A 27,808-nucleotide genomic window follows, 5' to 3' on the forward strand; every position below is an offset into this window, starting at 1 on the left:
ATTCTGCCAGGTTAACAGCTTATCATAAGCCTTTGCATACAAAAGTAACTCATCTCACGTTTCTCCTAAAACCTTAGCAATCAACTGAAAAGAGGGGAAAAAGATTTTATTTAATTGGTTTTTTTAAAAGTGGAAATATACCATGCCATAAGTGTAAAATCAGAATTATCCTATTTTTTAAATTACCAAACCTCTTCACTTTTAGTTTGAATTTCTTTCTTGGAGTTAAATCTTTAATTAATATAGAATTGTGTCATTCATATACTTTTTCTCGCTCAGTCACTAAGTTGTGTCCAACTCTTTGTGACCCTAGGATTATAGCACGCCATGCTTCCCTGTTCTTCACTATCTCCTGGAATTTGCTCAGATTCATGTCCATGGAGTCGGTGATGCTACCTAACCATCTCATCCTCTGCTGGCCCCTTCTTTTGCCATCAATCTTTCCCAGCATCAAGATCTTTTCCAATAAGTCAGCTCTTCGCATCAGGTGGCCAAAGTATTGGAGCTTCAGCTTCATCATCAGTCCTTCCAATGAATATTCAGGATTTATTTCCTTTAGGATTGACTAGTTTGAACCCCTTGAAGTCCAAGGGACTCTCAAGAGTCTTCTCCAGCACCACAGTTCAAAAGCATCAATTCTTCGGCTCTCAGCTTGTTTATGGTTCATTTCTCATATCCATACAGGACTACTGGAAAAACCTCAGCCATGGTCATTTACACACTTACCATTTTCCACTTCAGTTCTTCAATAGTGATGTTGAAGTTAGGGGATATGCCTTCAAACTGAAATTTTACTGAAATACGAATTTGGATGTATTCATTCCATGGGTAGCCATATAACTTGCCACCCCAAATTGGGACACTTTTGAAAGTGAGCAGGGTGATAACTAGACAGGATACCAAGACAACTGGCCCAAGCAAGCTGCCTTTTTATTTTCCCAAAGTCTTAATTTCTCTTCATAGAGTTTAGGATGTGCTAAACACTACATGAATAATTACTGAATGAAGAAATGAATACATGAAGTAGGTAAAGGAATTCTCATGTTAACTGATAGAAATGGAGTACAATATATCAGTTACACTCTGCTCCTTCAGTATGATTAGCCATGGGAGTCCAAATTGGCATGACAGGGCCACATGATGCTAATGAAAACACAAGTTGCATATTATGGATTACAACACATTCATGTAAATTTTTCATGTAAACGCTTGATTTTTTTTCTTTTTTCCTACTTTTCATGAGCACCTTCTGCTACAACCTCTAGAATTTATGAAGTGATCTAACTCCTCTATTATAAAGTTCAGTTCAGTTCAGTCACTCAGTCGTGTCTGACTCTTTGCGACCCCATGGACTGCATAAGGGCAGGCTTCCCTGTCCGTCACCAATTCCCAGAGCTTACTCAAACTCATGCCCATCGAGTCGGTGATGCCATCCAAACTTCTCATCCTCTGTTGTGCCCTTCTCCTCCTGCCTTCAATCTTTCCCAGCAACAGGATCTTTTCCAAGAAGTCAGTTCTTCATATCAGGTGGCCAAAGTACTGGAGTATCAGCTTTAGCATCAGTCCTCCCAATGAATATTCAGGACTGATTTCCTTTAGGATTGACTGGCTTGATTTCCTTGCTGTCCAAGGGACTCTTAAGAGTCTTCTCCAACACCACAGTTCAAAAGCATCAATTCTTTGGCACTCAGCTTTCCTTATAGTCCAACTCTCACATCCATACATGACCACTGGAAAAACCATAGCTTTAACTAGATGGACCTTTGTCAGCAAAGTAATATCTCTGCTTTTTAACGTGCTATCGAGGTTGGTCATGGCTTTTCTTCCAAGGAGCAAGCGTCTTTTAATTTCATGGCTGCAGTCACCATCTGCAGTGATTTTGGAGCTCAAAAAAATAAAGTCTGACACTCTTTCCACTGTTTCCCCATCTATTTGCCATGAAGTGATGGGACGGGATGCCATGATCTTATTTTGATGAATAAGATCATGAATTTTAGCTTTAACCCAACTTTTTCACTCTCCTCTTTCACTTTCATCAAGAATGTCTTTAGTTCTTCTTTGCTTTCTGCCATAAGGGTGGTATCATCTGCATATCTTAGGTTATTAATATTTCTCCCAGCAATCTTGATTCCACCTTGTGCTTCAACCAACCTGGCATTCCACATGATGCACTCTGCATATACGTTAAATAGACCGGTGGCAATATACAGCATTGATGTACTCCTTTCCCTATTTGGAACCAGTCTGTTGTTCCATGTCCAGTTCTAACTGTTGCTTCCTGACCTGCATACCAATTTCTCAGGAGACAGGTCAGGTGGTCTGATATTCCCATCTTTTGAAGAATTTTCCAGTTTATTGTGGTCCACACAATCCAAGGCTTTGGCATAGTCAATAAAGCAGAAATAGATGTCTTACTGGACCTCTCTTGTTTTTTCTATGATTCAACAGATGTCTTGGCAATTTGATCTCTGGTTCCTCTGCCTTTCCTAAATCCACCGTGAACATCTGCAATTTCACAGTTCACATACTGCCGAAGCCTGTCTTGGAGAATTTTCAGCACTATCTTTGCTAGCATGTGAGATGAGAGCAAATGTGTGGTAGTTTAAGCATTTTTTGGCATTGCTTTTTTGGGGGATTGGAATAAAAAATGACCTTTTCCAGTCCTGTGGCCACTTCTGAGTTTTCCAAATTTGCTGGCATATTGAGTGCAGCACTTTCACAGCATCATCTTTTAGGATTTGAAAGAGCTCAACTGGATTCTGTCACCTCCATTAGCTTTGTTTCTAGTGATGCTTCCTAAGGCCCACTTGACTTCTCATTCCAGGAGGTCTGGCTGTAGGTGAGTGATTACCCCATCATGGTTATCTAGGGTCATTAAATCCTTTTTGTATAGTTCTTCTGTGTATTCTTCCTACCTCTTCTTAATATCTTCTGCTTCTGTTAGTTCTACACCATTTCTGTCCTTTATTGTATTGTAAAGTACACTTCAGTAAAAAAAAAAATATATATATATATATATAATTTAAAACACTCTATTGAGAAACATGGGTGGCATTAATAGCATGCTTGAGGAGATTTAGGGAGTGTAATAAAGTCCACATTCCTCCATAGTTACTCCTGAAATGCAGCATGGTTGGGGTCAGAAAGTTTAAGTCCAAGCTCTGGCATTTATAGCTTTGGGACTTGAAGCAGTTCATAGGCCCTCTTCTCTTATTTTAGCCTTGGAAATATTAGTAATTTTCATCATTACTTCCCTTTTATTCTTCCATGATCAATCTTTCACCAAGAGTTATTTTTTGTTCCCCTGAAGTTCTCTTATCACTTTTCTTTCCAATTTTTCTTAAAATTATCCTCTTTATATCCATCTTACTACAAACTATACATTATTAGTCTTTTTCTTCCAGTCTTCCTCAAACTATATTTATTCCTCTGTGTGATTTATTTCTTGTTTTAGATTTCAATAAACTTTAAAAAAGTCCCTAAGCTCTTACATTACTCATGCCAGTTTCTATACAGAATAATTTCTGGTTTATTTACCCTCATTGCCAAATTCCATCTATTCTTTAAAAGGATGAGATTGTGTTCTGCCATTTCCACATTTTTGTTATTTATTAATACCTCGGTGTGCAAGAACAGTTCAGTTTTCCTACAACCTATTGAATTTATATTTGGTATTGCACTTTCTTTGGAGATATTTCAAGCATGTTGAAACTTGGCTTCTCTATAAAATTAAGTTTGTGGACAGACCTCATTTTGTTTCCATAACTTCCACAATGCCTACTACATTCCTGGAAATAATGTTGCAGTCAATAAATTTTTGCTGACAACTGTATCGGCAAAATGAAGACAATCTGCTTTCCAGGTTTCCCCATCATTGTACTGAAAATATGGATCAAAAGAGATGCCCAACTGAATATAACTGCTTTTTTTAAAACCTGTTACACTTAAATTTTAGTTTATGTGTTATAAAAAAGGAAATTTTCAAAATTAGTTAAGAAAAAGAAATAAAAGGTATCCAGATTTAAAAGTGTTATGGACTGAATGTTTATGTCCATCTCCATCAGGCGTAAAATTCACATGTTGCAGCCCTAACCGCACAATATGATAATATTAGAAGGTGCAAGGTAATTAGGTTTTAGGAAAAGTCATGAGGGTGGTGATCCCATAAAGAGACTAGCATCATTATCAGAAGAGATCAGATCTCTCTCCACCGTGTGAAGCTCCAGTAAGAAGGCAGCCATATGCAAGCTAGGAAGAGAGCCCTCTGCATACATCAAATTGATCTTGTATTTCCCTGCCTCCAAAACCGTGAAGAATAAATGTCTGTTGTTTAAGCTGTATAGTATTTTGACACAGTGGACTGAGCAGAATAATATAGAAAGGAAGAACCATAACTCTATTCACAGAAAACAAAATACTATATATAGAAAATCCAGCAGAAACAACCAAAAACTTTTCAGAACTAAAAAACAAGTTCAGTAACATAAATATACAAAAATCAATTCTATTCCTATATGTTAGCAATGAACAGCTTGAAAAATGAAATTGAGGAAAAAAATTCTATTTTTAATAACAGCAAAAAGATTGGTATAGGGTAAATCTAACAAAAGAAGTAGAAGATGTTACACTGAAAACTACAAAACATTAGTGAAAGGAATTAAAAAATTTCTGACTAGTAGAAAGATATTCCATGTTCATAGATTGAAAGATTTAATATAGTCAAAAATGACAATTTCTCCAAAAAAAATCTATTGTTTTAATGTAATCCCTCTCAAAATTCCAGCTCTTTTTTTTTTTTTTTTGCTAAATTGATAAGCTGATGCCAAAGTTCTTATAGATGTACAAAGAACCCAGAATAGCCAAAACAATATTGAAAGAGAAAAGAAAGCTGTGCAACTTGGGTTCCCCAACTTTAAATTTTACTACAAATCTCTAGTAATTAAAATAGTGTGGTACTGAGATAAGGCAGACATATAGATCAAAATATGAACCCAATATTTTGGGATCAAAAATAAATCCTTCATTTCTAGTAAACTGCTTTTCTGCAAGGTTGCCAATCCAAATAAAAAAAAAGAAACAAATAGTTTGTTTTTTTTTTCAATAAATGGTGAAGTACAACTGGTAAAAGAATGAAACTGGACCCCTACATTATACCATATAAAAGGCCAACATCAAGAAAGTGAAGACAACCCACAGAATGGCAAAAAGTATTTGCAAATCATACCTCTGAATTGAGACTAGCTCAACAATAAAAAGAAGCCCAATGAAAAACTGAGCAAAAGATCTGAACTGACACTTCTCCAAAGAAGATAAACAGATGACCACTAAACACTTGAAAAGATGTTCAATATTATTAGTCATCAGAGAAATGCAAATTAAAGCTACAAAGAGATACCACTCGTGTCCTCTAACGTGGCTAAAATCAACAAGATAAACTTTAAGAATTGCTGGCAACAATCAGGTGAAATTGAAAATTTCAAACTTGGCTGGTGAGATTATATAATAGTATGGCCACTTTGGGAAACAGTTTGGCAGGTCCTGAAAATATTAAACACAGAATTACCATATAATCTAGTAATGCTACTCTGAGGTATATACCCAAGAGAATTGAAAACATACACACATACACACACACACACACACACACACACACACACACAAAACAATTATGCACAAAAGTTCTCAGCAACATTATTCAAAATAAAAAACAGAAGCAACCTAAATGTCTGTCAGAGGAAACGTATAAACAGATGGTGGCACATTAGAATGATGCACCTGTAGAGACTTTGTTTCTTTGAAAAGTGAAAGTTAAAAAAACAACAACAACAAAACTTTGCCTTCTGCATTAATTTTTTTTTTTTAAGATAAAACATAAACAAGGGCTTCCCTGGTGGCACTGTGAATGGGAATCCACCTGCCAATGCTGGGGACATGGGTTTGATCCCCAGTCTTGGAAGATTCCACATGGAACAAACTAAGCCCATGTGCCACAACTACTAAAGCCCACACACCTAGAGCCTGTGTTCCTCAACAAGAGAAGCCACAGCAGCGAAAGGTACCCGTACTGCAAGGAAGAGAAGCCCCTGCTCACAGCAGCTAGAGAAAGCTGGTGCAAAGCAACACTCAGCACCATCAAAAAAGAAAGAAGTAAATGATTTTAAAAGTCCATTTAAATTAAAAAAATAAATAAATAAACAAGCTTTTTTTTTATGAGATGGATTTTTTGTGTATCAGAAAGTTTCAGTAATTTTCATCTACTATTGAGAAAAAGGTATTAAATTTCAGTATTTTAAAAACTGGCTGATAGTCAGGCCACTATTGCTTTCAATTTTTATTAAATTAAGATAGCGTATTATAGTTAACAAGATGTTACCAGAGGGCAAGCTGAGTGTTAGATACGTGGAAATTCTTACTAGTTTTGGAACTCTTGTGACAGCATATTAAAAAGCAGAGACATTACTTTGTCCACAAAGGTTCGTCTAGTCAAGGCTATGGTTTTTCCAGCAGTCATGTATGGATGTGAGAGTTGGACTATAAAGAAAGCTGAGTGCCGAAGAATTGATGCTTTTGAATTGTGGTGTTGGAGAAGACTCTTGAGCGTCCCTTGGACTGCAAGGAGATCCAACCAGTCCATCCTAAAGGAGATCAGTCCTGGGTGTTCATTGGAAGGACTGATGCTGAAGCTGAAACTCCAATACTTTGGCCACCTGATGCAAAGAACTGACTCATTTTAAAAGACCCTGATGCTGGGAAAGATTGAAGGCAGGAGGAGGGGGACGACAGAGGATGAGATGGCTGGATGGCATCACCGACTCGATGGACATGGGTTTGGGTGGACTCCAGGAGCTGGTGATGGACAGGGAGGCCTGGCGTGCTGCGGTTCATGGGGTCGCAAAGAGTCGGACACGACTGAGCAACTGAACTGAACTGAACTGTGACATCAGAATTTATTTCCAAAATAAAATTAAATATATACACATATATCTCCTCATTTTCACTTTCAAGTATTCTGATGATGTTCTCCTTGCTTATTTCAGATATGACTGGAAAACCAGTTTAAGGCTAAACTTTCATCTAAAACTTTCCCACCTCTAAAGAATAAGAGCGTTAATAAGAATAAGGTGTTCATACAAATGGATGTTTACCCTACATTAACCATTGAGTAGTATCAGCCTGATACTACATTCAAATCATGAGGCAAGATTCACAGCGTACTCCAGCAACAGCTGAATGCACCTCATGTCCCAGTGGAGGCTGTTAGTTAGTCAAAGCAGTACATGAGCTAATGGCCCAGTCAACAGTTACACATCTGACCAGATAACTTCCTGGCGTCATGGGGATGCGTACATGCCTGTTCAGTAGCTTCAGTCGTGTCCGAATCTTTGCAACCCTATGGATTGTAGTCCGCCAGGCTCTTCTGTCCATGGGACTCTCTAGTCAAGAACACTGGAGTGGGTTGCTATGCCATCCTCCAAGAGATCTTCCCAACCCAGGGCTCAAACCAGTGATTCCAGTGTCTCCTGCATTGCAGGATTCTTTACCACTGAGCCACCAAGGAAGCCCCCATGATAGAGATGACCCATTAACTATTAAAAGCAGATTATCACACAATAATATGTTTAGCATTTTTCTCAGATATATTTGAAAATAATATCAGAGAAATAGTTATATAATATTGATATATACCAATTAAAAGTTTCATTGAGATAAGTATCTTTAAGAATGAGTTTGTCAAGTGCTGTATAAATTTATCATGTGTTTCTCAAACATTTCATGATAAATCACTTCTATAGTGAATTTTATTTCCTTTGGCATCTAGTACATATAGAATATAGGATATTTCCAAAGGAAAAATATATACTGACTCCAGTTGATAAGTTCCAATATTCACTTCATTAGATAGTATCTCTTAATTCTCCAATATGAAAAACAAACAAAAACCCTGAGAGAAGAACCAGTCACTAAGTGAACACTAAAATAACATGTGTGCCAATTGAAAGTATGAATATATTTAGTCCACTGACTTTTTTGAGTGTATTTAGAGAACTGTATTATGTCATGAATTGTTTCTGACAGTTTGCTATAATTAGAGGTTATAAGAGCCACAGAGAAGAAAGAATACTCATGTGGAAAGAGCTTAAAGAAGCAGTGCATTACTCAAAGGCTCCAACTGTCCTGGGGTCAGTCCACCTTGGTTCAAGTCATGACTCCCTTACCTGGGGTAAGTTACTTAACCACTTCTCAATTTTATCAACCACAAAATCCAAGTAATAATCTTTATAGCACAGGATAGTGTTAAAGATAAAACTACCTGTAAATTTCCACATCACATGCCTGGTACATAGCAAGCCCTCAACATGTCAGCTTTTATTACTAATATTGATGAGCCTCAATTTCCTAATCCAGATAATACTAATATAATAGTAATACCTCCTCTACCTGTGGCTCACCTGCGTAGTGAAAAGCAATAATGCTGATTATAGAGTTTTATAAACTATAAACAATAAGGCACCTCACAAATGGAAAACACTTTTTAATACTGTGATTTATCAAATACGCCTTATAGATTACAAAGGCTACTTCCAAAAATACCTACAAGCCTTTTCTCCTTTGTTCTGGCTTTTTTTAAGACCCTGTTATTAGTCTTCATTAGAATTTTGTGTACACTTGAGACCAGCAGCAGCCACTAAATGACTACTGGGGAGGCATTAATTGACTCATCGGGAAGTCTCATTAACCTGGAGATTTCTGCATTGCCTTTGAAAGTTCTTTCCGGGCTCATGCCAACCATCCTATTATAACACAATTGATCATTACATGAATTTAGCTGGATATCAGATCAACCCGTCTTAAACATCATTATCATCTCAAACAATGGAAGCCTGATAAACCATTACTAGGACTAGAACCTAAAAAACAGGGGTTATTTCTGTTCTTGATGCCAAGGTTAAAAAAAAAGTTCCTCTCCATGTGATTCAGATAGCTAGTGTATTAAATCATGACTCTCAAAAAAAAAAAAAAAAAAACCGCATTAAAACCCTAATAAAGAACACCCTCAAAGCAGGAATGATACCTAATCTTACACCATACGCTATGGCTTTAGACTGTAAATCCCAAAAAGCAGGAATAAGAACCTCATAGTTCTTTTCCTCTAACATCTGACAGAGTGACACATTCAATATATTCAAGTTATTGCTATTAACAAGGGTATGAAAAACTGAGGGGAAATTCTGTTTCAGGAAGCGTGACCAGGACAACTATATATCAAGCTCCTCACCTCTTCTATAATGTCTACCTTCTTTCACTGGCTTCTTTACAGGTACAGTCACATTTCTTTCATCTTAAATAAAATTTCTATCTCTTTCCATTCACTGTACCTTTTGAAGGAGTGGTCTACACACAATATTTGCATTATCTTACTTCCCACATACTTCTGAAACCACAGCAATTCCATGATTCTTCACCATTCTACCCTGGTTCTTGTCCCCTGAGATAAGTTCTCTCTCACTGTCTCCATGGCATCAAACAAGTTAGCTGGGTAGAGTGAAGCTTCTTAGAGGGATTTGAAAATTTAAAAAAAAAAAAAAAAATGGGCAAAATGAAAAAAGGATCTTGAGAACCACTTTAGAGCGTTCTGTTTTGACAGCAGGGGCAACTGGCAGATAGTGCAAACCACTTAGAAGAGTGGTGTGATGCTAATGATTTAGGAAAACAGTCTTGCATAACTGAATGGGGGGGGGAGGTACATCTGCCTCACAGCTAGCACTCCGAACAGGTCAGGAACACAAAAATAAAAGTTTTCAAAACCACACTTAGTAAGCAAAAAGGATATTTTTGGCAGAGCCTCTAAAGTACATAATCTGAGGTTTTTTAAAAAGCTCAGAATTTTGGCAAAATTATTAATGAAAATAGGATCCTAGTTGTTTTTATAACAAAGTCATACTTTTTTTAAAAGTATTTAACCTTATTTTGCAAAAACATAACTGTTCAAATAAACTGATATTAAGCTAAATGTGTCTATGTGTGTATAAGGTGTTATCATGCAGTAAGCACAGCATTAAACTATCCAAGACTGTCATATTTACATTTGTATCTTACTTACCACGTTCAAGTGAGAGGACAATGGCCACCCAGGAAAAGACCACCCAAGAACAACACAGCTACACCACTGGGTGACCCAGTCCTCACAGAAATGCTCTCTCCGGACCTGAAATCAATGCCGTAAATTTCTCTCCCCTTATCTCACAGCCTGTGATACAAATGCCAGGAACTGATAGTTTCTCAACCCCAGAAAACAAACATGTTATCATGAATCCTTCTACTATCTTGTCCTTGGAAGTTAAATCTAATTTGTTCTGCAAATCCTCTCCCCCTGAATTTTGTGTGAGCCTTTGTAGTACTTTTAAAGCTCAATTAGACAAGCAGAGGTTCTCAAAACAGAGTTTCACTTAACTAGTTCACCACCCACCAGACTCACTGACACTCTCCATTAAAGTGTGAACCACGCTGACTGCTGCCCTCGGCTCAGTTGACACTTACAGCCACTAGACTTCACTCCATGTGTTATGGAGTTCTCTTCCCACCAATCCTGCTGCGTGCTCACTGTGATGGAAATTGTTGGCTGCCTAACAAGCATCTACTCCTCATTCTTCCTTCTCTTTTTTCAAATCGGGGTACAGTTGCTTTACAATGCTGTGTTCCTTTCTGCTATACAGAGTGAACTAAGTCAGAAAGAGAAAACAAATATACAGTAATGTATATATTGGGCTTCCCTAAGTGGCTCAGATGGTAAAGAATCTGCCTGCAATGCAGGAGACCTGGGTTCAGTCCCTGGGTTGGGAAGATCCCCTGGAGAAGGGAACGGCTACCCACTCCAGTATTCTGGCCTGGAGAAGTCCATGGGGTCGGAAAGAGTCAGACACGACTGAGCACCAGTTTAGCTTAGCTAATGTATGTATATATGTATATATGGAACCTAGAAAAATAGTATAGATGAACCTATTTGCAGGACAGGAATAGAGACACAGACATAGAGAACAGACATGTAGACATGGGGTGGGGGAAGTGGGAGTGGGATGAATTGGGAGATTGGGGTTGATATATATACACTACCACAAATAAAACAGACAGCTGGTGGGAACCTGCTCTGTAGCACAGGGAGCTCAGCTAAGGGATCTGTGAGGACCTAGATGGGTGAGATGGAGGTTGGGGAGGGGTGGAAGAGAGGTGCAAGAGAGAAGAGATATATGTATACATATAGCTGATTCACGTCATTGTACAGCAGAAAATGCCACAATTTTAGTCAGGCATTCACCCTCATGTCACATCAGCTGTAGGCAAGATTCAGATGAAACTATTACATTTTAGAAGGAACCTGAAGGTATGCAGATTTCCCTAAGTTGTCTCTCCCATTTGATGAAGTGATCATTGCGATGATCTGTCATGGATATTCTTTACACATAAGAAAATCTTTGTAGAACTCCAATCAGCCGCCTCACACTCAAAGGACAGACCTTAACTTACTTGAATAGTTTGGCAAATAAATTTGTATATGGCTAAACAGTGTGGAGATTTCTTAAAAAGCTGGAAATAGAACTGCCATATGACCCAGCAATCCCACTTCTGGGCATACACACCAAGGAAACCAGATCTGAAAGAGACACATGCACCCCAATGTTCATCACAGCACTGTTTATAATAGCCAGGACATGGAAGCAACCCAGATGCCCATCAGCAGACGAATGGATGAGGAAGCTGTGGTACATATACACCATGGAATATTACTCAGCCATTAAAAAGAATTCATTTGAATCAGTTCTAATGAGATGGATGAAACTGGAGCCCATTATACAGAGCGAAGTAAGCCAGAAAGATAAAGACCATTACAGTATACTAACACATATATGTGGACTTTAGAAAGATGATAACGATAACCCTATATGCAAAACAGAAAAAGAGACTCAGATGTATAGAACAGACTTGTGGACTCTGGGAGAAGGCGAGGGTGGGATGTTTCAAAAGAACAGCATTGAAACATGTATATTATCTAGGGTGAAATAGATAACCAGCTCAGGTTGGGTACATGAGACAAGTGCTCGGGCCTGGTGCACTGGGAAGACCCAGAGGGATTGGGTGGAGAGGGAGGTGGGAGGGGGGATTGGGATGGGGGACTGGGATGGGGAATACATGTAAATCCATGGCTAATTCATTTCAATGTATAACAAAAACTACTGTAATGATGTAAAGTAATTAGCCTCCAACTAATAAAAAAAAAAATAAGATAGTTTAAGAAGACATGCATTTTTTTTTAATAATTATGCTACTTTAACCATCTGTTACTAATACTTTATCAGCAATATACCTGGTCATTGTTCACTTAGCATCTCCTCCCTAATATGGCACTAAACAGATTAAGAACAAATCAAAAATTTCTAAGTTTGCATCAAAAATACACACTAACTGGGCTAATATATATGAATCACCTATCATCTTTGGTTTTCACCTTTTTTATCTCCAGAACTTTGCTCAAATTTTGATTTCCACATTTCTTCATGAATCATCCTCTCCAAAGCTCTTAGCAATCTGCCTGCTGTGATTATCTCCACATTCCTTTTGTTCTTTAAAAGGTTTTTTTTTTTTTTTTTTGGTTGGTTGGTTTGTTCATTTGTCTTTTTGTTCCACTCTGCAGAGGTAGAGAGCTTGTAAAATGCTGAGAATGTAATCCAGATTTCTTGATGCTTAGTTGAGCTTTTCTCTTTTACAAGACCCAAATTTGGTTGATCATCAAATGTTATTACATCTTTGTCAGTTCAATTTTTTTAATTCAATATCTCTTCACTAGATCTAGTTCTAACATTCTGTGTCATGTTAATAAGTGCTTCAAGATAAAAAACAGGAGCCCTCATTGAAATATATATTTTTACCATTTACAGTCCCTTAAAAACAATTTCAAATATCAAACTTTCAGGAAATAACTGAAAATGACAATTTGCGTATCTGTTTTACTAGTGAAACAGCAGAAAGGAAACAAAATTTAAGTCTAAAATCTTTGGGGAATATCTCTGGCATCGAGATAATGTACATAAAATAGCATCCTTGTGTTAAAATACACTTAAAGCTTAGCAATCCAAGAATTGAGATGGTCTGAAATCAAAGTTTTTATTGTACTGTTTTATCTACTTCTTTAAAAAAAACATTCAAAATAAGTAGCAGGTCAAATAGTGGCTCCCCAAAAGATATGCCCAAATTCTAACATTTGGAACCTGTGAATGTAAATTTATTTGTTAATAGGGTCTGGGCAGATGGTAAAGAATCTACCTGCAATGCAGGAGACCCCAGTTCAATTCCTGGGTCGGTAAGATCCCCTGGAGAAGGGATAGGCTACTGACTCCAGTACTCGGGCTTTCCTGCTGACTCAGATGGTAAAGAATCACCCACAACACAGGAGACCTGGGCTTGATCCCTGTATTGGAAAGATCCCCAGGAGAAGGGAATGGCTCCCCACTCCAGTACTCTGGCCTAGAGAATTCCATAGACAGAGGTGCCTGGCAGGTCCATAGCATCACAAAGAGTAGGACCAAATAGAGCGACTTTCACTGGAAGACGGTAATTAACTCAGTTAAAAATCTAAGATGAGATCATTTTGGATTTGGGGTGGGCTCTACAGCCAATTAGAGACAGCAAGGGAACATTTCCTGCAAAGATGGGCTCAAGAAAGGACAGAAATGGGAGGGACCTAACAGAAGCAGAAGATATCAAGAAGAGGTGGCAAGAATACACAGAACTGTACAAAAAAGATCTTCACGACCCAGATAATCACAATGGTGTGATCACTCACCTAGAGCCAGACATCCTGGAATGTGAAGTCAAGTGGGCCTTAGGAAGCATCACTACGAACAAAGCTAGTGGAGGTGATGGAATTCCAGTTGAGCTATTTCAAATCCTGAATGATGATGCTGTGAAAGTGCTGCACTCAATATGCCAGCAAAATTGGAAAACTCAGCAGTGGCCACAGGACTGGAAAAGGTCAGTTTTCACTACAATCCCAAAGAAAGGCAACCCCAAAGAATGCTCAAACTACCGCACAACTGCACTCATCTCACATGCTAGTAAAGTAATGCTCAGTATTCTCCAAGCCAGGCTTCAACAGTGTGTGAATGTGAACTTTCAGATGTAGAAGCTGGATTTAGAAAAGGCAAAGGAACCAGAGATCAAACTGCCAACATCCGCTGGATCACCGAAAAAGCAAGAGAGTTCCAGAAAAACATCTATTTCTGCTTTATTGACTATGTCAAAGCCTTTCACTGTGTGAATCACAATAAACTGTGGAAAATTCTGAAAGAGATGGGAATATCAGACCACCTGACCTGCCTCTTGAGAACCTGTATGCAGGTCAGGAAGCAACAGTTAGAACTGGACATGGAACAACAGGCTGGTTCCAAATAGGAAAAGGAGTACGTCAAGGCAGTATTGTCAAGGCAGTATGTCAAGGAGTATTGTCACCTTGCTTATTTGACATATATGCAGAGTACATCATGAGAAATGCTGGGCTGGAAGAAGCACAAGCTGGAATCAAGATTTCCAGGAGAAATGTCAATAACCTCAGATATGCAGATGATACCACCCTTACGGAAGAAAATGAAGAACTTAGAGCAAGTGAAAAAGTTGGCTTAAAGCTCAACATTCAGAAAACTAAGATCATGGCATCTGGTCCCATCCCTTCATGGCAAATAGATGGGGAAACAGTGGAAACAGTGGCTGACTTTATTTTTCTGGGCTCCAAAATCACTGCAGATGGTGAATGCAGCCTTGAAATTAAAAGACGCTTACTCCTTGGAAGGAAAGTTAGGACCAACTTAGACAGCATATTAAAAAGCAGAGACATTACTTTGTCAACAAAGGTCCGTCGAGTCAAGGCTATGGTTTTTCCAGTGGTCATGTATGGATGTGAGAGTTGGACTGTGAAGAAAGTTGAGTGCTGAAAAATTGATGCTTTTGAACTGTGGTGTTGGAGAAGACTCTTGAGAGTCCCTTGGACTGCAAGGAGATCCAACCAGTCCATCCTAAAGGAGATCAGTCCTGGGTGTTTATTGGAAGGACTGATGCTGAAGCTGAAACTCCAATACTTTGGCCACCTCATGCGAAGAGTTGACTCATTGGAAAAGACCCTGATACTGGGAAAGATTGAGGGCAGGAGGAGAAGGGGATAAGAGAGGATGAGATGGTTGGATGACATCACTGACTCAATGGACACGGGTTTTGGTAAACTCCAGGAGTTGGTGATGGACAGGGAGGCCTGGAGTGCTGCGATTCATGGGCTTGCAAAGAGTCGGACACGACTGAGCAACTGAACTGAACTGAGCTACAGCCAAAGACCAGGGTCTGTATAAAAGAGAGGGAAAATTGAGACACAGAAATACAAAGAAAATGCCACACAAAGACAGAGGCCAAGGCTGGAGTTATGAAACTACAAGCCAAAGAATGCTAAGGATTGCCAGCTATCACCAAAAGCTAGGGGAAAGCCATTAACTGATTTCTCTGAGAGGTCCAGAAGGAATCAACCTGGCCAACACGTTGATTTTGGGCTTCTTTGGTCTCCAGAATGTGAGGAAATATATTTCTTTTGTTTTAAGCCACCAGGTTTGTGATATTTGTTATGGTTGTGTGCATGCTTAGGGGCTTCCCAGATGGTGCTAGTAGATCAGGCTTCCTTGGTGGCTGTCTTGGTGAAGATTCCACCTGTAATGCAGATTTGGTCTTGATCCCTGGGTGGGGAAGATTCCCTGGAGAAGGACATGGCAAGCCACTCCAGTGTTCCTGCCTGGGCGCCCCATGGGCAGAGGAGCCTGGCATATAGTCCATAGCATCGTAAGAGTAGGACACAACTTAGCAACTTAATCACCACCACCTCCAAAACTGCTCTAAGAAGTGTAGTCTACTAATTTGGGCTTCCCTGGCTGCTCAGATGGTAAAGAATCCACTGCAATACAGGAAACCCTAGTTCAATCCTTAGGTAAGGAAGATCCCCTGGTGAAGGGAATGGCTAACCCGTCCAGTATTCTTGCCCAAAGAATTCCATGGACAAACGAACCTGGTGGACTACAGTCCATGGGGCCTCAGAGTCAGCCATGACTGAGTGACTGACAGAGTGAACATAGAGTGCATTCCCAGTCATCCAGTCCTGTCCAGCTCTTTGCGACCATTTCGACTGTAGCCTAGTTTCCTGTTTCCTCCTCTCAGGACCTTCCTGACCCAGGGATGAACCCATGTCTCCTGTGTCTCCTGCATTGCAGGTGGATTCTTTACCCGCTGAGCCATTGCGGAAGCCCCATTTGTTATGTTAGTACTAGGGAAATTAATACAATATGATTACCTATATGCATTTATGCATTTTCATTTGAATTCTCTCCACTTCAAAAACAGACTTTCTGGAGCATTATAGTAAAATACTGATGTTTACTTGCTTATATGGTTGAATAAAGAAGCACACAAAAAGAGGCAGAAAAAAACAAAAAACGTTTAGGAAAAAGCCTAGGCTAAAATAACTGCTATGAAGAATCAATATGGTAAAGTAAAGACCATATATTCTATAGTTAGAATGCAAGTTCTAGTCTTAATTCTATCATTTTTGTGTTTATATGAACTTGGGCAAGATAGTTAACCTCTGAGCCATAATGACTTACAGCATCTGTATAACAAAAGATAACAGCATTTTTTCTTATGTGGCAATGAGAAAAATATAATACTTTATGTTGAGAATTATGCACATTGTCAAGCATACAGTAAACTTTGAATAAATATTGTCTGTTATTAATTGGATAAATGTTCATAACAGATTCATTTCAAAATCAATCCTTTAGCGCAGATATAAATTCTCATGAGACTCCCTGTGAAGCAAGCCTGTTCACCTTCCTCCAGTGACAGATGCTCTAATTTTAAAGACCCTCAACCATGAAACTGATATTAATTTAAGAAAGATAATATTAATAAATCTCCCAATTAAAAATAGTTATCTATTTTTAACTAGAATCATTATTTATTGCACAAATACAAAAAATAAAGTTTCTCACCCCAAGTTATGCTTAGCTGTGTTCCACCAGTTCCTAAATGACCACCTTCTAAAGGCAACCTGTGCCCTCTTCCAGCTTCTATGACCATACGTTATTCTAATACAAAACATAATTATACAAATCTCTGTCCAGCTCTTTTTAGGTTAATCAGTATTAAGTGACACTTGCACAAAATCCTTCTATAATTAATACTCAACATGTGAATAGTATTTCAGAATACAGTCCACGCTGGAACACTAGAGCATTCATTCCATAACAAAATCCTAATCCTATAAATGGAGCATTTCTTTCTTTATGGATTTTCTTTGTTTAGGATACTGAAGCTCAGAGAAGCCTGGTGAATTGCCTACATCATAGGGTTATACTAATCTAATAATAATGTCTTCTTTTTATTGTTTTATTAAAATAAAAAATCAAACATATATAAAGTAACATAATAAAATAATAAACCATCATATTCCCATCACCTAGCAATGTCTGTTTTTTAAAAAGATTTCCTTTCAATTTCTCAAAATCTTCCTGATGAGACAACAAGCACACATCTCCAGCTGTAATGCATAATTTAAAATGTGTATCATGTATGTATTAAGACAAAAGGAGGAATAGTGACAACCAGAAATATATTTCAGAATGAAAATTTTCCATCCTCGGTATTGTGTCTCTAAATCCATAAAGAGAATATCCCTAGATAATAACATTCAAGTGACCATAAACGTATTCACCCAAAATTTACCAGCAAAGCATGAACAAGGCAAGAAGTTTCTAAAAATTCACCAGCAAAGGCAAAACCTAACTAAATATGTATAAGCCTAGTGATTAAATCTTCCATAAAGACACTGAATCAAAAATATGCTTTTCAATTGATAATCAAAGTAAGTACTCTTAAATATATATACTGGTATCATGGGAGATCAGGCCTTTAAACAAGAAAACTGGGTACATCTTTCCCTCCTATTTGTAGCAATGAGCATTTCCCATTAAGGTAAACAATATGTGAAATATTTCCAAGAAAAAACAATCATTTTCACCTACTGATATGTTGGAGATGCGATTTTATTCCCTAGTACAATCATCGTGACAAGCACTGCATCCAATTGACATGTCAATGAAAAAGAAAACAAATTTAGCTACAAATAAAAGAATACATCCTAAGAAAAAAAATTGGCATGAGTTAGTAAAGATTCAGAACTTCAACACAGAGTGGAGAGACAGCCAGAGTGGCAGAAGAACAGAAATCCATTTTAGAGAAGAAACTACAACAACCCTTCTGAGAATAGCCTGGCACAATTACAGAACAGATGGGGGTGTGATAATTATAAACATATTTTCACCTTTCTTCTGCACAGCTATTAAGAACCACTTGAATTTCAGAAGCCCTTTCTCAGATGCAACACAGGAGACCTCATAAAAGACTAGTTACGTGTATTACTGAAATAACGATGATTAAACAGACATCAAAAATTTTTCTTAAAATGCATATACATTTAAGATTGTGGTTAATAATTAAATAATTATTTACCTTTACCTATAAGGGGGAAGGGAGGCTCTTAGTGAGTTGTCCAAGATAATGTATACCTCATCAATGATGTATCTGGGAGCTTAGAAAGATCTTTAAGTCTAATGGGAAAGTAGCATCTTTCAACCACATCCTGCTCTTTAAGTTAAGGGAGGTCAATAAAGAAGTTTCCAGAAAAAAAAAAAAACCTGAATAATTAGTCTGTCTTCCCATTAATGTCTGCAAAGAATAAAGTAGGCTTTCATTACTGGAATACATTTACAAATACTAGTTTTACAAACAAAAATATGAGAAAAGGGTTTTGAAATAAGCAGTGTTCATATCTCCAGGTAACATTTGGCCACTAATTCACCCAAGAACTTAAAGCTGAAATGAATCTCTAGATCTTATTCTTCTCAGATATAGGTAGTAAATTTCTCTGACTCTTATTTTCAAGTTGGGGTCATTGGCACAGGGCTCTGAATTGCAAACCGAAATGCACTCTAATAAATTTAAGTAAAAAGAAGTGTATGGAAGGTGATTAGAGACTCACAGAAACTCCACAATGACCAAAGAACTAAGCTATGCAGTCAGAAACAGTACTGAAATAAGAGCATCAGACTTGCCCTGTGTACTTAGCACCCCACCATCACCAGGCATTCTCACTAAAATCCTTTTTGCTAACACCTATGCACCAGATACTATATTAGAAACTCTGTATGGCAGGCCCTGTAGATGAAATGTATCAGCCACTATCAATGCCAGAATGAATTCCATGGTGCCTGTTTCTTGGCATTAATTTCTGATTGGAAGACTTACCTCTGCACCTCTGATCAACAGAGCCTGGGTCATAAAAGTCCTTGATGCACAAGAGGCTGAGGCAGCAAGATCCTGGCTTCTATTCTGGGAAATGACTCCTAAGGAAGGATTTTCCCAAAGACGTTGGAAGAAGTATCTAAGCTGTCAAAAGTATCAAAGACGTGAGACCATTATCGTGAATGTCTGTGGAGTATCTGCAAGCTCGCATTTGAGAAACGGTCTATACCACTGACTGTGACTCCATAATCTGGACCTGTCAACCTCTGTCTCATCTCCTCCTACTCTCTTCCCACCAGCCACACTGGACTCAGTGGTCCTCCAACAAGAAGGGCTCTTCTGGTGTTAGAATCTCTCCCTTGAGTGTTTCGCTGCCCAGAAATCTAAGCCTCCAAATGTATTCATGGCAGACATCTGCTTTACTCACAGGTCTCCACTTAAATGTCATTTCCTGAAGGAGACAGCCCGATCACCACATCCATGGATATCTTCACCCATATCTACTCCATCCATTCTTGTCACCCTGTTCTATTTGCTTTCTGGCACTAATCACTATTTGATTTTGTTTTACTTGTTTATTTTCAGCCTCAATTGCCATAATCACCATAATATAAGCTCTGTAGTTTTATGGGTGTTGTCTGACCTTTCCTGTTCTTTTTAATCTTCAGCACCTAAAACAGTGTCCAGTATCCATTAGTCTTTTAAATATTGGTTGCATAATAAATGGACCCCTGCTATAGTAAAACAGGGCCATCTAATAATGTGGGGACTGAGGAACAGCATCTACTTCTTTTGTCTATGGTTACACAACAAATTAATAATCAAAGTGCAAGTCCTGGATTCCAAACCATGCAATTTCTGGGAAGAGAAAGGCACAAGGAGCTTCTGCTGCTTCCTAAAGAAATGCAGGCAGCAAAGAAGAGCAGAAAGAACACTGATTAGGAAAAAAGCATGAGCTCTATAATCATACACCTCTGAGTTCAAATCTATGTCCCCAAACCTAACATAAGCCTTACAGGGTTTTCAGAGAATTAAATGTGACCATATTGTACATTGTACATATATATCATTTCCAATACCTGATATGTACAGGAGATTAACTGGAGGCAAATGCTAACCTCGGCAGTACATACACTAAAATTGGAATAATATAGAGAAGATTATCATGGTACTTATGCAAAGATGACATGAAAACTCATGAAACATTCCCCATTTTTCTACCATATACACAATAGATAAACAACAAGGATATACTGTAAGCACAGGGATCTATATTCAGTATCCTCTTCAGTTCGGTTCAATTCCTCAGTCGTGTCTGACTCCTTGCGATCCCATGGACCGCAGAACACCAGACTTCCCTGTCTATCACCAACTCCCGGAGCTTACTCAAACTCATGTCCATGATGCCATATAACCATCTCATCCTCTGTCATCCCCTTCTCCTGCCTTCAATCTTGCCCAAAATCATGGTCTTTTCCACTGAGTCAGTTCTTTGCATCAGGTGTTTGGATGCGGAGTGTTGGAGTTTCAGCTTCAGCATCAGTCCTTCCAATGAATATTCAGGACAGATTTCCTTTAGGATTAACTGCTTTGATTTCCTTGTGGTCCAAGGGACTCTCAAGAGACTTCTCCAACACCACAGTTCAAAAGCATCAATTCTTCAGAGCTCAGCTTTCTTTATAGTCCAAATCTCACATCCATATATGACTGCTGGAAAAACTATAGCTTTGACTATACAGCCCTTTGTGGGCAAAGTAACATCTCTGCTTTTTAATATGCTGTCTAGGTTGTCATAACTTTTCTTCCATGGAGCAAGCATCTTTGAATTTCATGGCTGCAGTCACCATCTACAGTGATTTTGGAGCAAAAAAAAAAAAAAAAAAAAAAAAGTCTGTCATTGTTTCCATTGTTTCCCCATCTATTTGCCGTAAAGTGATGGGACTGGATGCCATGATCTTAGTTTTCTGAATGTTGAGTTTTAAGCCAACATTTTCACTCTCCTCTTTCACTTTCATCAAGAGACTCTTTAGTTCATCTTCATTTCCTGCCATAAGGGTGGTGTCATCTGCATATCTGAGGTTATTGATATTTCTCCCGGCAATCTTGATTGCAGCTTGTGCTTCATCCAGCCCAGCATTTCCCTCATTATGTACTCTGCATATAAGTTAAATAATCAGGGTGACAATATACAGCCTTGACATACTTCTTTCCTGACTTGGAATCAGTCTATTGTTCCATGTCCAGTTCTAACTGTTGCTTCTTAACATGCATACCGATTTCTCAGGAGGCAGGTAAGGTGGTCTGGTATTCCCATCTCTTGAAGAATTTTCCACAGTTTGTTATGATCCACACAGTAAAAGGTGTAGACAATAAAGCAGAAATAGATATTTTTTCTGGAACTCCCTTGCTTTTTCTATGATCCAACAGATGTTGGCAATTTGATCTTTGGTTCCTCTGCCTTTTATAAATTGAGCGTGAACATCTGGAAGTTCACGGTTCATGTACTGTTGACCTGGCTTTGAGAATTTTAAGCTAATTTGCTAGCATGTGTGATGAGTGCAATTTTGTGATTTTTTTCAGCATTCTTTGGCATTGCCTTTCTTTGGGACTGGAATGAAAAGTGACCTTTTCCAGTCCTGTGGCCACTGGTGAGTTTTCCAAATTTGCTGGCACATTTAGTGCAGCTCTTTCATAATATCACCTTTTAGGATTTGAAATAGCTCAAGTGGAATTCTGTCACCTCCACTAGCTTTGTTCATAGTGATGCTTCCTAAGGCCCACTTGACTTCACATTCCAGGATGTCTGGCTCTAGGTGAGTGATCACAGCATTGTGATTATCTGAGTCATGAAGATCTTTTTTGTATAGTTTTTCTGTGTATTTTGCCACCACTTCTTACTATCTTCTGCTTCGGTTAGGTCCATACCATTTCTGTCCTTTATCGAACCCATCTTTGCATGAAATGTTCCCTTGGTATCTCTAATTTTCTTGAAGAGATCTCTAGTCTTTCCCATTCTATTCTTTCCTATATTTCTTGGCATTGATCACCAAGGAAGGCTTTCTTATCTGTCTTTGCTATTCTTTGAAACTCTACAGTCAAATGAGTATATCTTTCCTTTTCTCCTTTGCCTTTCACCTCTCATTTTTACTCAGCTATGTGTAAGCCCTCCTCAGACAACCATTTTGCCTCTTTACATTTCTTTTTCTTGGGCAAGGTTTTGATCACTGCCTTCTGTACAATGTCACAAACCTCTGTCCATAGTTCTTCAGGCACTCTGTCTATCAGATCCAATCTCTTGAATATGTCACCTGCACTCTATAATCGTAAGGGATTTGATTAGGTCATACATGAACAGTCTAAGGATTTACCCTACTCTCTTCAGTTTAAGTCTGAACTTGGCAATAAGGAGTTCATGATCTGAGTCACAGTCAGCTCCCAGTCTTGTTTTTGCTGACTGTATAGAGCTTCTCCATCTTTGGTTGCAAAGAATATAATCAATCTGATTTTGGTGTTGACCATGTGTAGAGCCTTCTCTTGTGTTGTTGGAAGAGGGTGTTGTCCATGTGTAGAGCCTTCTCTTGTGTTGTTGGAAGAGGGTGTTTGCTATGACCAGTGCATTCTCCTGTCAAAACTAGCCTTTGCCCTGCTTCATTTTGTACTCCAAGGCCAAATTTGCCTGTTACTCCAAGCAAATTTCTTGACTTCCTACTTTTGCATTCCAGTCCCCTATAATGAAAAGGGCATCTTTTTGGGGTGTTAGTTCTAGAAGGTCTTGTAGGTCTTCATAGAACCATTCAACTTCAGCTTCAGCATCACTGGTCGGGTCATAGACTTGGATTACTATGATACTGAATGATTTGCCTTGGAAACGAATAGAGGTCATTCTATCGTTGTTAAGACAGCGTCCATGTACTGCATTTCAGGCTCTGTTGACTTTGAAGGCTACTCCATTTATTCCAAGGGATTCTTTCACACAGTAGTAAATATAATGGTCATCTGAGTTAAATTCACCCATTCCAGTCCATTTTAGTTCACTGATTCCTAAAATGTCAATGGTCACTCTTGCCATCTGCTGTTCGACCACTTCCAATTTACCTTGATTCATGGACCTAACATTCCAGGTTCCTGTGCAATATTCTCCTTTACAGCATCAGACCTGACTCCTACATAGCACGAGTCACACCCACACCTGGGTGTTGCTTTGCTTCGGCTCTCTCTCTTCATTCTCCCTGGAGTTATTTCTCTATTGTTCTCCAGCAGCATACTGGGCACCTACCAACCCGGGGAGCTCCTCTTTCAGTGTCCTTTTTGCCTTTTCATAGTGTTCACGGGGTTCTCAAGGCAAGAATGCTGAAGTGGTTTGCCATTCCCTTCTCCAGTGGACCACAATTTGTCGGAACTCTCCACCATGACCCATCCATCTTGGGTGGCCCTACATGGCGTGGCTCATAGTTTCATTGAGTTAGACAAGGCTATGGTCCATGTGATCAGTTTGATTAGTTTTCCGTGACTGTGGTTTTCAGTCTGTCTGCCCTCTGATGGATAAGGATTAGGATAAGAGGTTTGTGGAAGCTTCTTGATGGGAAAGACTGACTGAGGGGGAAACTGGGTCTTTCCAGCTTCCCTCCCTTTTGGGGGAGGGACTGCTTCCCCTCCCTTTTGTTTGACCTGAGGCCAAACTATGGTGGCGGTAATGACGGTAACAGTGATCTCCTCCAAAAGGTTCCAGTGCCCCCAACCCTGTAGCAGGCCACCCCCAACCCACATCTCCATCAGAGACTCCTGGCAACTCACAGGCAAGTCTGGGTCAGTCTCTTGTGGGGTCACTGATCCTTTCTCCTGGCTCCTGATGCATACAAGGTTTTGTTTGTCCCTCCAAGAGTCTGTTTCCCCAGTCCTGTGTAAGTTCTGGCAGCTCTATGGCAGGATTAATGGTGACCTCCTCTAAGAGGGCTTATGCCATACCCAGGGCTGCTGCACATAGAGCCCCTGTCCCTGCGGCAGGCCCCTGCTGAACCATACCTCCTGCAGGAGACACTCAAACACTCAAAGGCAGGTCTCAGGGAACATGTAGCATAGGGAACTAGATTCAGTACCTTATAATAAACCATAATGAAAGAGAAAATGAGAATACACACACACACACACACACACACACATACTTGATTCACTTTGCTGTACACCAGAAACTAACACAAATTGTAAATCAACTTTGTAAATCAACTATACTTTAATTAAAAAATTTTAAGAACTAAGTCATAAATGATTGCTATTTATGAGTAAAGATCCATGTCTGAGTTTATATTCGCCTAACAATATGCTAGGAGAGACATCCTTAACATAATCTATGCCAGAGCCTTTGTATATTAAATAAGAATGTTCATTCTTTCCCTCACCTAAAACTTATTGGAAATCTTCTATATGCCAGCCATGTGTTATATACAGGTTGAAGTCTCTAAATTTCTCCCTAGCTATCAATGTGAGGGCCTCGTAATCCATTATTGCCATCTCCACGACCACCTTGACAATGTCAGCTATGGGTAAAGATAGGCTATTGCTTTCATTTTTCATTTTATTTCTAAGAATTTCTTGAGTCAAGAACTTTGAGAAGTTCTGGAGACACAGAAGCCAGTGGAAAACCCCTGCCTTCAAGGTACTTACTGTTTCCATGAGATAAACAGACAAAAAGGAAATTAACAATAATGCGACATATACAGGATGTTATAAGAACCCAGAAGAATGGTACCCAACCTAGAGTGTGAATTAGAGGAAGCAGTTCTGGGCAGAATGCCATGTTGAAGGAAGAGGAGGACTTAGCCATGGGGAGAATAAAGAGTCACAAATGGGAAGGAAATCCAAAAAAAACGGGGGGATGTACATATACATATGGCTGATTCACTTTGCAATACAGCAGAAAATAACATAACATTGTAAAGCAACCATATGCAAATAAAAATTAAAGAAAAAAAAAAGAAGAAGTCAGCCTGCCCAGCAGAGAAAACAAGCAGCCTCAAAGGCCCTGAGAAGCTAAGCACAGCACCTCAAAAAACCAACAAATGCCAGAGAGTAGGGTCCCAAGAATTTCCAAAAGAGAGAACTTCCAAAAAATTCTGTCCCCTGTCCTCTTCAGGAGCCTTAATTTAGCTACAAATGATTAACTGTCCTTAATTGCTTTGCTTTCCTCAAAAATGAGAAAGTCTTCCTTTAATTATTAGATTATCTCCAGTCTGGCACTAATCTTCAGTTGGTGTTTGGCATCATCTTTTTTAAAACATCATATTTTCACCAAAGCCCAGTTTTATGTTTCTTTCTAAAACTCCTTTCATATTAGGGAATTTTCTTAAAGGAATTGTCCTTTGTGTATTTCTCTGTGCCCAGAATGTCTTCAAGTCACCTTTCTTGGGCAATTTTCTTTCTTCTTTTCTTTATTTATTTATTGAAGGATAATTGCTTTACAGAATTTTGCTGTTTACTGTCGAAGCTCAACAGGAATCAGCCATAGGTACACATATATCCCCTCCCTTCTGAACCTCCCTCCCATCTCCCTCCCCATCCCACCCCTCTAGGTTGATACAGAGCCCCTCTTTGAGTTTCCTGAGCCATACAGCACATTCCCGTTGGCTATCTATTTTACACATGGTAAGTTTCCATGCTACTCTTTCCATAAATCTCATCTTCTTCTTCCCTCTCCCTGTGTCCATAAATCTATTCTCTATGTCTGTTTCTCTACTGCTAACCTGTAAATAAGTTCTTCACTACCATTCTTCTAGATCCCGTATGTGTTAGAATACGATATTTATCTTTAGGTTCTAGGTTTTCATCCACCTCATTAGAACTGACACAAATGTGTGCCCTTTTGTGGCTGAGTAATATTCCATTGTGTGTATGTACCACAACTTCTTTATCCATTCATCTGTCTATGGACACCTAGGTTGCTTCCATGTTCTAGCTATTGTAAACAGTGCTGGAGTGAACAATGGGATACATGTGTCTTTTTCAATTTTTATTTCCTCAGAGTATATGCTTAGTAGTGGGATTGCTGGGTTATATGGTGGTTTTATTCCTAATCTTTTAAGGAATCGCCATACTGTCTTCCATGCTGGCTGTATCAATGTACATTCCCACCAACAGCGCAAAAGTATTCCCTTTTCTCCACACCCTCTCCAGCATTTATTGTTTGTAGACTTTTTGATGATGGCCATTCTGATCGATGTGAGGTGATATTTCATTGTAGTTTTGATTTGCATTTTTCTAATAATGAGCAATGTTGAGCATCTTTTCATGGGTTTGTTAGCCATCTCTATGTCTTCTTTGGAGAAATGTCTGCTTAGGTCTTTTTCCCACTTTTTGATTGGGTTGTTTGTTTTTCTGGCATTGAGTTGTATAAGCTGCTTGTATACTTTGGAAGTTAATCCTTTGTCAGTTTCATTTGCTATGATTCTCTCCCATTCTGAGGGTTGTCTTTTCACCTTGCTGTTTCCTTTGCTGTGCAAAAGCTTTTAAGTTTAATCAGGTCCCACTTGTTTACTTTTGTTTTTATTTCCATTACTCTAGGAGGTGGGTAATAGAGGATCTGGTTTGACTTTTCTGTCATCAAATGTTCTGCCTATATTTTCCTCTAAGAGTTTTATAGTTTCTGTTCTTACATTTAGGTCTTTAATCCATTTTGAGTTTATCTTTGTGTATGGTGTTATGTTCTGATTTCACTCTTTTACATGTAGCTGCCCAGTTTTCCCAGCACCATTTATTGAAGAGGCTGTGTTTGCCCCATTGTATATTCTTGCCTCCTTTGTCAAAAATAAGGTACCCATAGGTGCATGAGTTTATTTATGGGCTTTTTCTATCTTGTTCTATTGGTCTATATTTCTGTTTTTGTGCTAGTAGCATACTGTCTTGACGACTGAAGCTTTGTAGTATAATCAGAAGTCAGGAAGGTTGATTCCTCCAGGTCCATTCTTCTTTTCCAAGGCTGCTTTGGCTATTCAGGGTCTTTTGTGTTTTCATACGAATTGTGAAATTTTTTGTTCGAGTTCTGTGAAAAATGCCATTGGTAATTTGATAGGGATCACATTAAATCTGTAGGTTGAGTTTGGTAGTATAGTCATTTAAACAATATTGATTCTTCCTACCTAGGAACATGGAATATCTCTCCCTTTATGTCATCTTTAATTTCTTTCATTAGTGTCTTATAATCTTCTCTGTACAGTTCTTTTCACTCCTTAGGTAAGTTTATTCCTATTTAATTCTTTTTGTTGCAATGGTAAATGGGATTGATTCCTTAATTTCTTTTTCTGATTTTTCATAGGAAAATAGAAATGCAAGTGATTTCTGTGTATTGATCTTGTATTCTGCAACTTTGCTAAATTCACTGATTAGCTCTAGTAATTTTCTGATACCATCTTTAGGGTTTTCTGAGTGGAGGTTCATG

At 38.7% G+C, this 27,808-nt stretch overlaps 1 protein-coding gene and 1 non-coding gene across 4 annotated transcripts in view; one reads left to right on the forward strand and one right to left on the reverse strand.

Annotated features, from left to right (window-relative positions):
* GULP1 (GULP PTB domain containing engulfment adaptor 1) overlaps positions 1-27,808 on the reverse strand; it is a 313,204-nt gene that overhangs the window by 232,795 nt on the left and 52,601 nt on the right. The window lies entirely within an intron of this gene.
* LOC139038100 (U6 spliceosomal RNA) lies at positions 20,491-20,597 on the forward strand. Its single transcript, XR_011491047.1, has one exon. It is a non-coding gene; the product is annotated as a U6 spliceosomal RNA (small nuclear RNA).

This window comes from Odocoileus virginianus, chromosome 13 (assembly GCF_023699985.2).
Source record: "Odocoileus virginianus isolate 20LAN1187 ecotype Illinois chromosome 13, Ovbor_1.2, whole genome shotgun sequence".
NCBI lineage: Eukaryota > Metazoa > Chordata > Mammalia > Artiodactyla > Cervidae > Odocoileus > Odocoileus virginianus.